The sequence below is a fragment of the Scaptodrosophila lebanonensis genome, unplaced genomic scaffold (genome assembly GCF_003285725.1).
Source record: "Scaptodrosophila lebanonensis strain 11010-0011.00,11010-0021.00 unplaced genomic scaffold, SlebRS2 tig00000024-arrow-pilon, whole genome shotgun sequence".
NCBI classification, from domain to species: Eukaryota; Metazoa; Arthropoda; class Insecta; order Diptera; family Drosophilidae; genus Scaptodrosophila; species Scaptodrosophila lebanonensis.
In genome coordinates, this window is record NW_022060538.1 from 6,164,669 (window position 1) to 6,179,819 (window position 15,151).

The window sequence follows — 15,151 nt, forward strand, 5'->3', positions numbered from 1 at the left end:
ACCGCAAACACACACGAATATTTTCAAATCAAAGATGCTAATTTGTCGTTTTTACTAACTTGGCTTTGCGGTTGTCGAGCTGCTGTTGCTGCTGCTGCTGCTGCTGCTGCCAAGATTTATGCGACGATAAACACACAGACTCGAGCAGCCATAAAATCTTTGTGCTTTTAATTTGTTAAACTACATACAAATGGGAATAAACATGGCATAAAATTGGGCGACGTGTGGGCCGGCTAGTTAAGAAAAAACATAACAATGTGATTTAGTGATTTAGACGCGTCGGGGTGGGGCTTCGCTTTTATGTGTGCGGTAGCCAGTCGGCCAGTCAGCCAGTCAGCCAGTCAGCCGTTCGAGAAATGCAAAATAGGCGTGAAATTTGCATAGCTCGAATGAAATATGGTCTTGCATATGCATGAGCCTGCTTCCTGGCGCTCATGTAAGTCCTTAGACACAATTCATGTCAGACCCTTCTACTCGCACAGTCAAAGGCGAACTTGCCGAGCCATTCATTAAACCTCGCTGACTTCTTTGAATCGACAGACGTGGCCTGTCGCCTCATTGTCAATGCGCAGCGCGTTGCATGTGCTTTTGTTGTTCTTGTTGTTGCTGTTGTTCTTATTGTTGCAATTTCTGTTACTGCTGTTCTTATTGCCATACCCTGCCAAATAGCGAGCAATCATTTCAAACTATTGACACCGGCAAGTCTTGTAGCAAACAATGTTGAAGAAAGCCTGGCGCAATATTCGTTGATGAAAATGCTTACTAAATAAAATCGGAGCTATCTGTGTTGGAAGTTTTAAATTCCCTTCATAATATTCATGTGAACATCATCTCATTTAAGCAGCTGAAATGACAATAGAATGAGGATACTTCGAACTACTTTATATCTTAAACATCGCCTAACGACTATCATTCTTTCCAGAAATGGGTCTACAAGCATCTACAGATTATTTTAAAAGGACTTTCAAACTTGAACCATGCTGATTCAGTAAAAGAAGTCTCACCAGATGGTAAAGAACATTGAGCCTGTTAATCCATTGAGACTATTCTACTATGATATTCTTCTAAGCGAAAACTAATAATATTGACTTAAAACATCTGTAAAACCCTTTTTTGTAGCTTTCTAAAAATACTCAGAATTAGTTTTTGAAGTTTTTTATGTTATATTAATATTATATTTTCAATATAAAGAAAAAGATGTAGCAGAATATATAAACATTAAAAATAGTTACTTAGACAAACAAACAAAGAGTAGATCCATTGCATTAAAAAGATAATTTTCCTACGAATTGGTCGTATTTTACAAGTAGGCTTTGTTTTACCACTAAATTATACATGAGTATAGAAATCCCTTTAGTTTTAATTTAAAAAGCATAGCATCATTACATACTTGCAACATTCGACAGATTAGAGTGCAAATTTGATGTCTGCTTGGAAGGAGACATATGGTTGAGCGATTAATATTGCAGGAATACTTCAATGCACAATTATAATAACTGTTATGGAAACTTAAAAAAAAATACAAGAACATATTGCTGAAATACAAATCATAAATTCAAAGGAAAAACATCTGAATAGGAAATGATGAAAATAACTGAACAAGATAATGGACCTTTCAGAGAATTCAAATTAATGATGGAAATGAAACGGACTTTGAAATTTTAACTGACTTTATCTTGTTCAAGCGACGTATTCTTTCATTTGGATTGCTAATGATATCGTTCATTGAAATGAAATTCATCGCAAAAAACACTTGAAAAGGGATCTCAACAAATAACTCCCCAACTTCATGATCTTCGATCAAAAAACACTTATTCATAATGTAACTCGTTTTAGCCTCAATATGAGATATGTTTTAGGGTATTCCACAGTGTGTTGTGCTGCACTTATGCATATTGCTCTCGCTTGTTATTTTTACTACTTTAACTGTTGCTTGTGGGTGCAGCGGAGCAGCACAGGACTACGAATATGTATTGTTGTTGCTGCTGTTGGTTGCCATGCAATTTGCTTATCCGATCACTTTTGCTAATTCGTTGCACATTCGAGGCGCTAAACAAGAGTTGTGCGCACAAACGTGTGAGAAATATTAATAAATACATGCCATCTACAGGCGTATTCGATGCAAACTCGATTGGGAAAACGAAACCGAGGCAGCAGCAGCAGCACCAACAGCACCAGTGCTGAGGAAAATGCAAAGTTTTTCCATAACAAAATGATTCATGAATGACATTATTATTGTGGCTGTTGTGGCGGCGGCTCTAACAGTAATCGAATTGACAGTTTGGCAATAAACGAATTGCTGCAGACTTGTGGGCCATTGATTGGCTAACTGATGACTTGATTGAATTCGTATGCTTGGGGAACTGGAGACTAGGGTCGGGAGCGCGAGGCCAACAAGGGCCAACGAGGGCCAGCGAGGGCCAGCGAGGCCCTCCAGTTCCAGGCCCTACGGCTGGCTCATCAGAAATGCAGAATACATATGTGAACAAAAGTTAGATGGAGCGTGGAATAGACGATCACGTCGGCGACTCTGACTTCGTCGAATGCTAGCCGCTTGTTATGCAAAAGCTGCGTTTTTGTCTGGGGCACATTAAAGGCCCATGAATGGCTGGCAATAAATATTATTAAAAATATGCCTTTATGGAATGTTAAGCGTGTAACGTACTCCGCACGCCCCCACTACTCGCCGGCATAACAACAGCTTTAATGAAATCAAGCGGCAACAACAGCAACAGCAAGAGTAACAACAATTGCGACACTAAGCCACCATAAGCCTATTATATAATTTTCGCATGCAAAGCGACGGCAATTAGACAGCGCAGGGGTCGCCAGGCAAATGAACTTTGGAAAAGCGCCCGAAAAGTAGACAACAAAAAACTTGTAAGTGCGCGAAAAGTTGCAAGAACAACTGGAGGCAGCGTCGCCTGTGACGGCAGAGACGGCGACATGAATGGAGGTACGTATATTGGTGGAAAGTGCCACATCGACGTCGTTGGCGACGACGGGCGCCGAGACAGCATCATCAGTCATCACCCTCGGCCATAGTCGAAACGGCGCGTTTTTGAGGGTTGCAAAAATGGCAAAAAGAAAGAACTGAAATGTGGCAGAAATAAAACAAAAAGTCGCCAACAATAACAACAACAGCTACAACAACAGCAACAACAACTGGCAAAATATGCAGAGCGCGATAGCTACACGCTGTCCATAGATACGATTGCTATAGCAGATACTTTCGTCAAACAGCAGAGACGGAATTCGTTACGGTCAGGCAGACAAATAGATGCACACTCACGCACCCACACACACACACACACACACACACACACACACACACACGAACGCACACACTCAACATAGGGATATAAATATAGATAGGTGGTTGTCATGCACTGCAAAAATGATGAAGAATTTGGTTAAAAATAATGTTCCTTACAGTATTATTCTACATCTATTAACCATGTCGGATCCCAAAGGAGTGTTCTCTGGATAATATAGAAATTGTTTTCCAGAACTGGAAAAAGGAATATTTGGTATTTTTGTGTAATAAGTATGTAAGAATTTGGTTAAAAATAATTTTCCTTACACTATTCTTCCACATTTCTTAACCATTTCGGGGTCCAAGGGAGTGTTCTCTGGATAATATAGAAATTGTTCTCCACAACTAAAAAAATGAACATTCTTCCACATCTTCTTACCATTTCGGGGTCCAAATGAGTGTTCTCTGGACAATATAGAAATTGTTCTCCAGAACTAAAAAAATGAATATATTGTATTTATGATTCTAAAACAAGCTACGATTTTCCAAGTTTTAGAAGACTGATCTATCTAAGATCAGATATCAGCATCAGATAAGGAGACAATTAGGGGTTTTCGAGAAAAAGATCCTGACGCTGACGGCGATTTCTGAATATTTCTGAATATGAGCTAATCTGTGACATTGCCAAGCGTATTCAAATACAACAACTGAGCTGGCTGGGCTTTGTAGTACCAAAAGGTATTTAATTCGGACTCAAGGGGCAACCGTGTCAGCCAAAACCGACAACAGGTTGTAATGGCTACAAATGTAAAAGAGTCTGAAATTATAATTACGAATAAGCTATGACTTAAGCAGTTACCTCAGTCATCTTTTCCACTATCCACTATCTAGTCTATGTTTAGATTGCTTCTGAGAGGCTCTGAGTAACCAGATACGTAGAGCATTGAAGTGTTGTTCCGCAGGTCTTAATTAATTAATAGTTCCATCAATACAACTTTATTGCTAAATATCCTATCTCTGGCAGTGGTCATAATTTGTTTCTACTATTTTGTAGACTATCTTCTTTTCAGCACATAGTTGAATGTATTTTTTCTCAAGTGCAGAAGACACTCAACTACTTGAGTTGCTGTAATCTGCAGACAATTGTTGGCTGCCTGGGTCAGTACTTGGCAACAGAATAAAACTTTGATGGCGGTATATGGATGGGTATATGTGTGTGTGTGTGTGCGTGTACTACTGGAATAACGAAAAGTTCGAATCGAAGCTGAACTTTTCCTCGAAATCAATTTACCAGCTACACTTTCATGTTAAATCAATTGAACTCAGGCGTGCGTTGACTGTCATTCTTGTATGGCCTTTTGACTGCCTGCCCAATCTACTAGCACTCGTACAAGAGCTCGACCATGATGGCATGGCATTCAATGGCTTGTTGCCTTCGTGTGACACTTTTCGTGCACACACAGGGGCAGAGAGAGAGAGAGAGAGAGACAGAGAGAAGGGGGGAGGAAGAGTTTTCCGAACCGTTAGTGCAGAGGTATGCCAATGTTAACCGAAGCCCATACCCGCAGTTTATCTCACTAACAAGGCTAATTGGTCATGAATCTCTTTGCATGACATTGCCACACGCTGACCGCCGCCCAGCCCCGCCTCCTGTCCGCCCACCTTTGGAGGGAACACTGTGACACCTGTCACATCACACAATGAAAATCACTCGACGTTGTCAGTGAACATTTTTGCGCCACACGGCCAAAAAATTGTTGTCGCTTGGCAACAATTCACTTGCTCGCTGTGCTGGCTGTCTCTGGCTATTTATTTAGCTGCTGCTGCTGCCGCTGCTCCTGCTCCTGGTGCCCCTGACACGGCTTGTTGTTGACCACCGGGCGCTGTGCTCAGCACAGCCGAGACACCAATGTCAACTTTTGCCACAACTGCATTAAGCTGACTCGCCCGAAACTTTCGGAATCCTGCCTGACTGACACTCAAGCCATAGCGTTTGCATAGTTGTCATAGTAGCTTTAAGCTTGGCTGATAGTTTGCTTTATGGAGCTGGAAGCGTGAAAATATAATCGAATAATATTGTATCGTAATAAGATGTGTTTTTTTACAGATGAATCAAACGAAATATCATTTAAAGAAACCCATTTCCTGCGTCCTGTCTCTAAAGTAGCTCTTAACATAGTTTACTTTATAGAGCGGTACAAACTTATAGTATAGTTGCAGGTATTACATTTAAAAAATGTATTCCAGGTGAAAGACTCTACTATTCAATACAAAAAGATTACCATGATATTCCATTAATATTTGTATACATAGTTAATTCTGTTTTGTTACCACAAGGCGATCGATACTGACATACAGCAGATAAAACATTCAAATGCAATTTTTAAGAGAAATTAAAACAAAGGTCTTTAAAAACTATAAAAAGGTTTAAGTTACTTAAAAGATGTTTTATTTGGAAGTGCTTTTTAATGTGAATAGTGTAACTATTATTAGACAACGTTGTATGTGTATCTTGATAGATCTTGATATTTAGTTGAATTTACATGAATTTAAAATTTTTCCGCCTTGAAATATACTTATTGCAGTACAAAATGGTTATACAGAAATAGGTACAAGAAAATATTTTTTTATATTTTAACATTTTACAAAAATATTTGCTTACTTTGCTTTGCATTTCGTATATCGATAAGCCAAAACTAGTATAATTTGATATTACCAGACACCAACTAATAGAAATAATCTAACAGAGATAAACTAACAGAAATTGAAATTAACTAACATAATTATGTTAATACAACTATGTTAAATACATCAGCTATGTAAATATCGAGAAGCAGGCAATTAACAGGAGGGGGACATTTCTTAAGCACTCTCATGTAAAATCATTTTCTTACTACTGATTGCCTTTGCAGTTCGTTTGTTTTATGTTTTTGTTAGTGTTTTTTTCGTTTGTTGGCAACTGTATTTAGGTCACAAATATAAATAAAATAAATCGAATTTGCGACTTACTCTTCAATACTCACTTCATAGATTTAGATTGTTACTTAATGGAAACAGTCTTTTAATTACCATTTTCTGCCTTCTAGAGAAATGCTTATATGCAAAAAACCAATTCTATTCGATTCATGGATTGAAAATACAAATACAGTAAACAATTAGATTTGATATTTGAAAAGGGCAAGATTAAAGATTATTTTTATTTTATTTTATTTGTTCTCACGATCGCAGGTCCATCTCGATGATGATATAAAGAGCTGCAATTTCAATTCCCGGCCCAGAACCACCCACGCAATCCTGACCAACGCTGTTACCGGCTATTCAATGCTTTTTGTATGTCCGACACCAATTGTAGCCATAAAATGTGAGACACACACACAAACACATACACCAACGTATATATGCGAGTGGAAGAGAAATGCCAAAAATATTTCACGACAATGACCAGAGACACAAACACAAAACATCGACGACAAATGCAACCAACACGTCGCAGAGGCAATGTCCAGCATCCATTTCCTTGTGTGGGCGATTGGGAGCGGGAGCGGGAGAGAGGGTGGCTGCGACGCCGATGGCGGTTGCGGTTGTGTGCGACAAATTTGCGCGCTCAAATGTTTGACGCGCGTCGGCGCTCTGCAGCATCCACCAGAGAGGTTGAGAGACGTCGAGCAAGGACCAAAGGATGCCGGCAAAACGGAAATGTTCAGTTCATTAGCGAAACGTGCGCGTCGTGTAACGGACGTGAGTGCCCGTGCCCCAAAAGTCTTGCTTAGCTTCTTCTTATTTCTGCTCGTGTTTAAATCGTAGTTGTTGGCTATTGGGCTTAGTCTTTTGTTCCTTTGACAAAGAAGCCGCCTTAGTGTGTGTGTGTTGAGTGTGAGGAGCGCGCGCGCAACTTGTGCAACAACAACAATAACAGTGATGTAGAAGACAGACGGCACATTGCGAATTTCAAGCGTAATTAAATAATTAATTGAACCAAACAAAAGGCAGGCAGCACAGGAATTTGTTTTGCCAAAGAATTGAACAAAGCTGCGAGTGTTGCTGTTGCTGTTGTAATTGTAATTGTTGATGCGGTACGCTGTTTAATTATAGGAAAGGTCAACAATCAACGCACGCACAAGCAGCAACAGCAGCAATGACAGTGGCCGAAGGTGGCTAAAGGTGGTCGAAAGTGTTCGAAGGTGGCTGCAAGTGGACATAGACTAAACCGGTTGCCTGCTTTTTATTTTTTTTATTTGTTTGTCGTCGAGTGCGTGTGAGTGTTGAGTCAAGTACTTTTTCATACTTGCCAGCAGATCGGGAGAGCTATGACGCAGAATGGACAATAGACATAGGCATGGGCCTGGGTATATAGGCATAATAAATAATAGTAATGCGTGCCGCTTGGCCGCGTCTTTAATTAAAAGTGATGAAGAACACACTCACACACACACACACCTGTGCTCGATAAATTCAACTTGCCGAGTTAACCGCAAAGCCCCGCTTGATGGCCAACTGACTGACTTGAAGCTGTGCGTGGCAGAAGCTGCAAGTCAAGCGACGTTGAAAGACTGGCCACAGCATCCCAATAACACCAGCAACAGCAACAGCAGCAGCAACAACAATAAGACTAACAGCAACATCATCATCATCATCATGACCAATGCGAATTCTTCTTTGGCTTGTCTTTACCTTGGCCAAGAACTTGCCGACAACACGAACATTGGCCATAGACAGCAACAGCAGCAGCCGCAGCAGCAGCAGCAAGCACGAGACCAAGAACGACGACTACGACGCTGCGAGAGTTGCAACTTGGCCAAATCACAAGAGCTTTGCCTTCGGCTTTGACTCAAAATAAAACGCCGGTTTCGGTGTGCGCTCTCAGCGTCGACGTAAGCGTCAGCTGCGCTGCTACAGCGCTGTTAGCGTCAACTGCAACGTTGGTCAAGTAACGTCAGCGGCGTTGTCTTCTGCGAAAATTTCTTTCTGAGTGGGGAATTCTTGCAATGCATTAAAATACCAGCGCTTACTCATTTCATTGAAAGCTGACGCTGGCCGCGCAGTCAGCGCAATCGCACCGACAGACAGCACCGATGAGCGCCAAATGGCGATCCAAAGAGATGAGCAACTTTGTTGCGCGCCACAAATACTCAGGTATTTGAGTGTGTTTGCGTTTGCGTTTGTGCTCAAATATGTGAGAGTGTATGTGCGTTTGAGCGTCTGTTTGCGTTCACGTGTCGTCGCGGCTGCTGCTGGTGCTGGTGCTTCGGCTACTATGCATGTGTGTCGAGTTCTTTTTGGCGCTCTCTGCCATTGTCTGCTCTCAGTATCAGTGCTGTTAGCTTTAACTTTGCTTACTGCTGCTGCCGCCGACGGTGCTGTTGCTGTAGCTGCTGCTGCTGCTGTGCTGTGCTGTGTTTTCTCCAAATTGCCGCCGACGTAGGCTATATAAATAAGCGTTGAGAAGCTATTGAGTCCGAGTCTCTTTGAATTTTATGAAGCGGTTGTACCTAGGTGGTGCCCCAACAGCCAACCAACCAGCTAACAGGCAATCAGCCAACACATAGAACCCAAGTTGGTCGTCGTTGTCGTCTGCAGCAGCCGCCACACATCATCTTAGCGTTTTTGCCGCTGCTGCTTCTTGTAAAATTTCTTTGCATTTTTCAACAAGAAGAAGCTTTCGAACTTTACACAGAGTGGATTATTTCTAAAACGAAACAATTTCCCAAAACTAACTGTGAAAAACCGGCTAAAATAAAACAAACTAAAAATATACAAAATATAAATGAATAAAAAAAATTGTGCGCGTGTGTTTTGTGAGAAATGTTAAGCAAGAGCGTGTGAAAGGATCAAGAACTGTGCAAAGGACTGCCGTATCGAAACGGGCTGCGCAAATCAAAAAACTCGAGCAGTGGCAAAGTGTTCAATTGTCGTGCAAAATTCCATTCAAAACTAATTTGTGCTGTTTCTTGTGTGAAAAAGGTGAGTTAAAGAGTCCTTGCAGTTGGTGGGCAAGCGCTTAGAACCTTCTTTGTGAAAATGTTGCTGCAAAATTCTGTTGAATGTCTGTTTCTCAGTTAGTTCGTTTTTAGTAATGGAAAAAGAATAAAGAAACAAATTAAATAAATTTTATAAAATATGAGTAAATAATCTTTTTAAATATATTTAGAAAGAAAAAAATACAGATACAATTTTGAAATAATTCAACAAAATTCATTTTTGAAAAACAATTTTTTTGAAACATATGTGCAGTCATAAATTTTCAAAAGTTCAGTTACTTGTAACTTTAAAATAAACTATATTTTCCGATGCATTTCTGCTTACAACAGTTTAAATTTTAAAAAAATATTCAAGAATCGTTGGAATTAAAATAAACGTGGCTTCTTTAAATTTAGAAAGTCTCAATATTTTCTAAAAATTCCAATTAAAAATTTAAAAATTTATTTTAAAATGTTTGATTTAAATTATTCTTTTTCTTTGAAAAGCTTAATAATTTTATTTAAAAACTATACACGTATTATTTAAAATAAATATTTTATAACTGACATTGAATTTAATTTAAAAAGAACTACTTAGGACAGATCATGATTTTAATCATTTTTGTTGAAAAATAATTTTTTAAATATTAAATAAAAAAAAAACGATATTTAACAAGATAGAACGCTACAGTCGAGCAAGCCCGACAGTAAAATAGCCTGTACTCTCTACAAAAAAAGAAAAATTAAAAAAAAAAAATTTTAAAAAAAAATTAAATTATTAAAAAAAAATTAATGAATTAATTAATTAAATTAAATTAGAATATATGTTTATGTTTAGTTTTAACAGCATACATTTACATCACGTACCTATGCGTGTTTATATGCGTGTATGTATGCAGCACAAAGTTGAACCAAAGCAGCAACAACAACAACAGCTGCGGGCAGCGCTGCCGACAGAGCTGCAGGCAGCGCATGAGCAGCGATTTTACTTATGGCTATAACTTTCTTCAGAATTGACCTATCATGATGAAATTTGGCACACGGACACAATAGTACTAACTGGATGTACCTACCAAAATTGATTTCAAAATTCCGAGAATTACGGAAGTTATAAGAAAAAACACGAATTGCGGGGGAGTGGGGGGGTGCATCGAAAAAAAACTCAAACTCGTACTTTCTCGGTCTTAGGAGAATATGGAAACCAAGTTTGGTTATTCTAGCTCTTATACTTTCTGAGATCCTTGCGTTCATACGGACAGACGGACAGACAGACGGACAGACGGACAGACGGACGGACGGACAAGGCTATATCGACTCGGCTTCTCATCCTGATCAAGAATATATATACTTTGTGGGGTCTGCCACGCCTCCTTCTGTGTGTTACATACATGCGCACAAAACTAGTATAGCCTTTCACCCTTTGGGTACAGGCTATAAAAATGAATTCTTAATATTTGTAGACTTGGTGTTGAACTTAAAATTACAAAAGAATACAAAACCAATAAGTAATTTTAAAAAATATTTAAATACAAATTTCATTTCAATAATAATTCGAATATAATACGTACCAAAAATCCGTAAAAAAATATTTAACAAATAAAAGCTAATATTCGAAATGATTATTTAATATCTTTTATGAAAATTTTTAACTCGAATTTGCCAAAGAGGCCTACTGAATTGTTAAAACATTTCAGAGAGCCTACAAATATTTGCCTTCCTTGAAGAATTATATTTAGAATATTCGTTTCTAATTCCGGCTTAGTTATGAGTAATGCAGAAGCTGTATGGCAAACAAAACACATCGATTATAAATATTGCTGTTTTGCAATTTGCAAGGGAAATTGTGCATGAGGCTGAAACCAAACTAGAAACTGGAATTTATAATTATTTATTTCCCTAACAAGTTTTTTTGTTGCTCAACCAATTGTGTATTACCAGTGGGCCGATTACGCTTTGCAGGGCATCGGGCATTTATATAAATTAGAATATGAAAACACTGTCGTCCTCTTATCGATGGGTATGTCTCTGATTTACACATTTCAATTAATTTGCTTATTATCGCTAACTGTTGCGGGTATGGCTTTAATATTTTACGAGCGACAATTAATAAAAATTAATTTGCTGTGCGAAAATAAACCAAAAGGCAACGAGGCGTTAAACAGAAAACGGAAAAGCTATTCATTCATAAAACCATTGGCGCTGCTGGTCGCTGTTGGTGCAAATTGCATTTCATTCACAACTGGCCGCCACTCTTTGGGCCGTTTTGTTGCACAACTAACGGGGCACGTAAACGCAACGTAAATGCCACGCGCCCAGACCAACACCAAGACCGAGACCGACACAGGCAGGCAGGCGCATATTGGTTAAAAGCACTTAAAGCCTTATTTATGAATAGCCATTTCAGCACGACACCAGACGACTGAGTCATGGCCCAACAAAATGTCCTGCCAAGTGGTGGCAAAAGTTCAGTTTCAAAATGGCGTACACAAGCTCGCAGTCTAATTAGGGCTTATGTGCTCGCACAGTCCGTTGTTTAACCGTTACACTCATATACAATCTATAGGTGTACATAAAGGTAAAGAGTTTACAATTGTATTAGTTGGAAGAAGTCCCGGTCTGGCATTTGTCATAACAAAAACTCTATGCCTGCTCAGGCTTGACTGTAAAAGCTTTTAGTTGCCCATAAATAATGCAAACTATGGCAGGCAACTACTGCCATTACACACACACATTTATGCACACACACATACATACATACCTAGTAGTTTATATGTGTTATGATGACTGCCCAAAATGGCAGAACGGCCGGAAAAAATATACTCGTATGTGCAGAAATAAATGCAGCAACGATTTATTTATAGTTGTTGGGGTTATGATATCCAGCATTGTGGCTGAATGTGTCTTGCCAATAAAAAAAGCAAATAAAACGCGCAGCACACACACTCTCACACTCAGAGAAAGAGAGAGAGAGAGAGAGAGAAAGAACAGCCCATCGTCTGCCCCGGCCTGGCAAACAATTTTAACCTGCCGGCCAAAACGAAATGACTTTGAGTGTTATTTGGTTTCCCAGAGATTCCATTGGCAGCATGCCCAGCGTCCATTAGTGATGTAAGCTGAGATTGAAGCACAAATCGAAAGTTACCCGCAACAGCAGCTGACAATGATAAATCAGATTCATGGACTACATTGTTCAGAAAGATAATCATATTCTGCACGCTCCTCTTTTTAATTAATAGAAAAGTTGCAAATAGATATCAACGGCTAAGCACAAACTTTATTTTAGAAGTTATCTAGTCTAGTGCTGACTTAGACAATGCCGATTTTATTTAAGGTAAGAGATTGTCTTTTAACGATAGAAATTTTTAAATAATTTTTGCATATAGTGGATCCTTTCTTGAATGCAGAAAAGTTCCTATTTGTGAACAATTTGTATTATACGGGTATCCGTTTCCACTTGAGCTTAATTAATCATCAATTAATCAAAGAATCTCACTCTCATGCATATAGTTTATGATTGATTGACACTTCATTCGCGATATGATTCATTTCCCCCTTCACTTCACTTATTGCAAGCCCCCGCCCCTACGCGCAAACTCAGACCGCTGCAATTTATTTCTACATTAGCGTATGAATTATAATTTATTCGTAAATAATCCCTATCCCTTAATACTGCAAAAAATTAATCCTTTAAAGCAAGTGCGATTGAAGCAATTACTTTTCACTAATAAATAGAAATGCACACTAGTTCTATAGTAATTACGTAAAGAAAATAATTTATGCTTACCTAAAAATCATTCAGAAATCAGTTTACTTTATAACGAAGAATCTTAAGCTTACTCTGAAATAAGGAATAAATTGAAGCAAGTTATAATATGGAAATTACTAGAAAGTGACTTAAAATATAATATACATATAAATAGTAATATTTTATAAGGCAACAGCTTCAGTTTATGGGTAAATAAAATGGGAAAAATGTAGATATTTCTAATGAAAGATTGTTAGATCATCGTCCATCCAGTACGTACATTGTTAGAGAAATCAATAGATGGAGGTATATATTTAATTGCATAATCCAACAAATTTATAAGAAAAACTGAAAACTGAATAAAATAACAGTTAATACACGCTTATATAGGAGTTTCAATTTTTAATCTGTTTGAGATTCTATAACGTTCAAACTATTAGAAATATAAATGGATTGAAAAGGTAAAAAGGATTGAAAGGGGAAAATGATTTTCTTTTAAAGGATTCCTCATATAGACATGCTGTTTCAAGCTTAAAACTAGCTGGCATTCTATACATCTTAAGACTCAATAAATTATATGGGAGTATATCTATAAAATTATGTAAGCTCCGATGTTTTCATTGCATAGCTCTATTTTCACATCACTAGCGTGGCGGCTGCGACTGCGGCTGCTGCTGTCCAAAATCCAAGTCCAGTCGGCATGCAGGAAACAGCAGCAGCAGGTGTTTCGGTTTAGTTTGGTTTGGTGGTTTATAGACAGACGGACAGACAGCTGGACAGACGGCTGGCAGGGAGGCAGACATTCGAATAACACACAGTCCAGCACTTTGCGCAAAACTGTCCCTTATGGCCCAGCCTTTCGTAAGGAAATAGTGTGATTTATAGACTGTTTTTTGTTTTTTTGGATAAAACTGCCACACACCCCTCCTCCACAGCTAGTTTGTCTGCAGCGCCACTAGCAACAGATTTATTGATGAGACGTACAAAAAAAGAAAGAAAACCAAATAGAAAAAACATTGCAAACATTTTGTTTGATTTTTTCAACGCTAGCCTGTCTAGTTTTTGCGGCTGTTGGCATTTTGCGGTTTAGTTGAGCTCAGCCTTTTTATTTTTGTTTTGTTTTGCCGCAGAGCAGCTGCTGCCGCTGCTGCTGCTCGAATTTAATTAAAATGGCTTTTAATATGGACATTAGAAATGTACGTTTATGACAGCAACTAGAGTTGAAGCCATTAATTTAGCGCTGGCTCTGCGGTTGCACAAAATTACACACCACTAACAACGATTTTGTGGTTGAAAATCGCATACAATTTGATTGCAAATTTTGAAACTCTTTCTACCTTTACCCCTTTCTACCAGTACTGGTGGTATGTCTATTTCTGGAACTATACTGCTCGTAACTTTTCGCATTTCCGCAAACTGCAAACTTGGCAAAATAATCAAAGTCAGTGACAAGGACAGTAGTGGTTGCAAAGATTCTGATTCGTATAGAAGTTTAGTTGACACTTTATTGGCAGCAAAAAGTTCTAGCTGCTTATCACATGCAGAAGTAAAGTTTTATGGTGGCTGGCAACAGGGCGTATGTGTAATGTGTGTGCAGCACGTGTGGCAGTTTGCTGAACTTTATTGATTGGCAATGTGTCTCAAAATAGACACAATTCGGCAAAGATGCTTGCGACTTTCTATAACCAGCACTTTCAATACGATTCGTTTGATATTCAAAATGCTATTCGGCCAAGGCTAAGTTATTGTTTTGTGGCTGTCGTTGCCTTTCTTTTGTGGCTGCTAAAAGATAATTTTATGCCCAGCACTTGACGATAGATAGATAGTGTGTATGTCCAACACACACATTGTTGAATTTCCTTTTCAGCTTGTTGTTCAGTTGTTGTTTCGAAATGTGCTAAATTATCATAACAATTAAGCGGCGCTGCAGCCGAGGCCACAAAACTGAAGAAGTAGAAACGCAGCCGAACATCAAATCAAGACGCAAAAAAGAAAGACAAAAACAAATTGTTAAGGTTTTGTCTTACCATCACCTATCTTTTTTGGATTCTTGAGCAGCATTATGTAAATTTATTTTAATTGTGTTTGCGTGTGTTCGGTTGTGGCTTCTAAACTCCTTGTGCCTGCCTGCCGCCTGCCTTCAAAATGCGCAGCAACCAACGAAAAAAGCGTTTAAAATATTTAATTAGTTGG

At 38.7% G+C, this 15,151-nt stretch overlaps 1 protein-coding gene across 1 annotated transcript in view; it reads left to right on the top strand.

Moving 5' to 3' along the window:
• Positions 1 to 9,100: 9,100 nt before the first annotated feature.
• The window catches only part of LOC115620691 (mucin-5AC), a 55,003-nt gene continuing 48,952 nt past the window's right edge, over positions 9,101 to 15,151 (top strand). The window contains exon 1 of the mRNA XM_030514061.1: positions 9,101 to 9,217. The gene's annotated coding sequence lies outside the window, so the exon portion shown is untranslated. The remainder of the gene's footprint in view (positions 9,218 to 15,151) is intronic.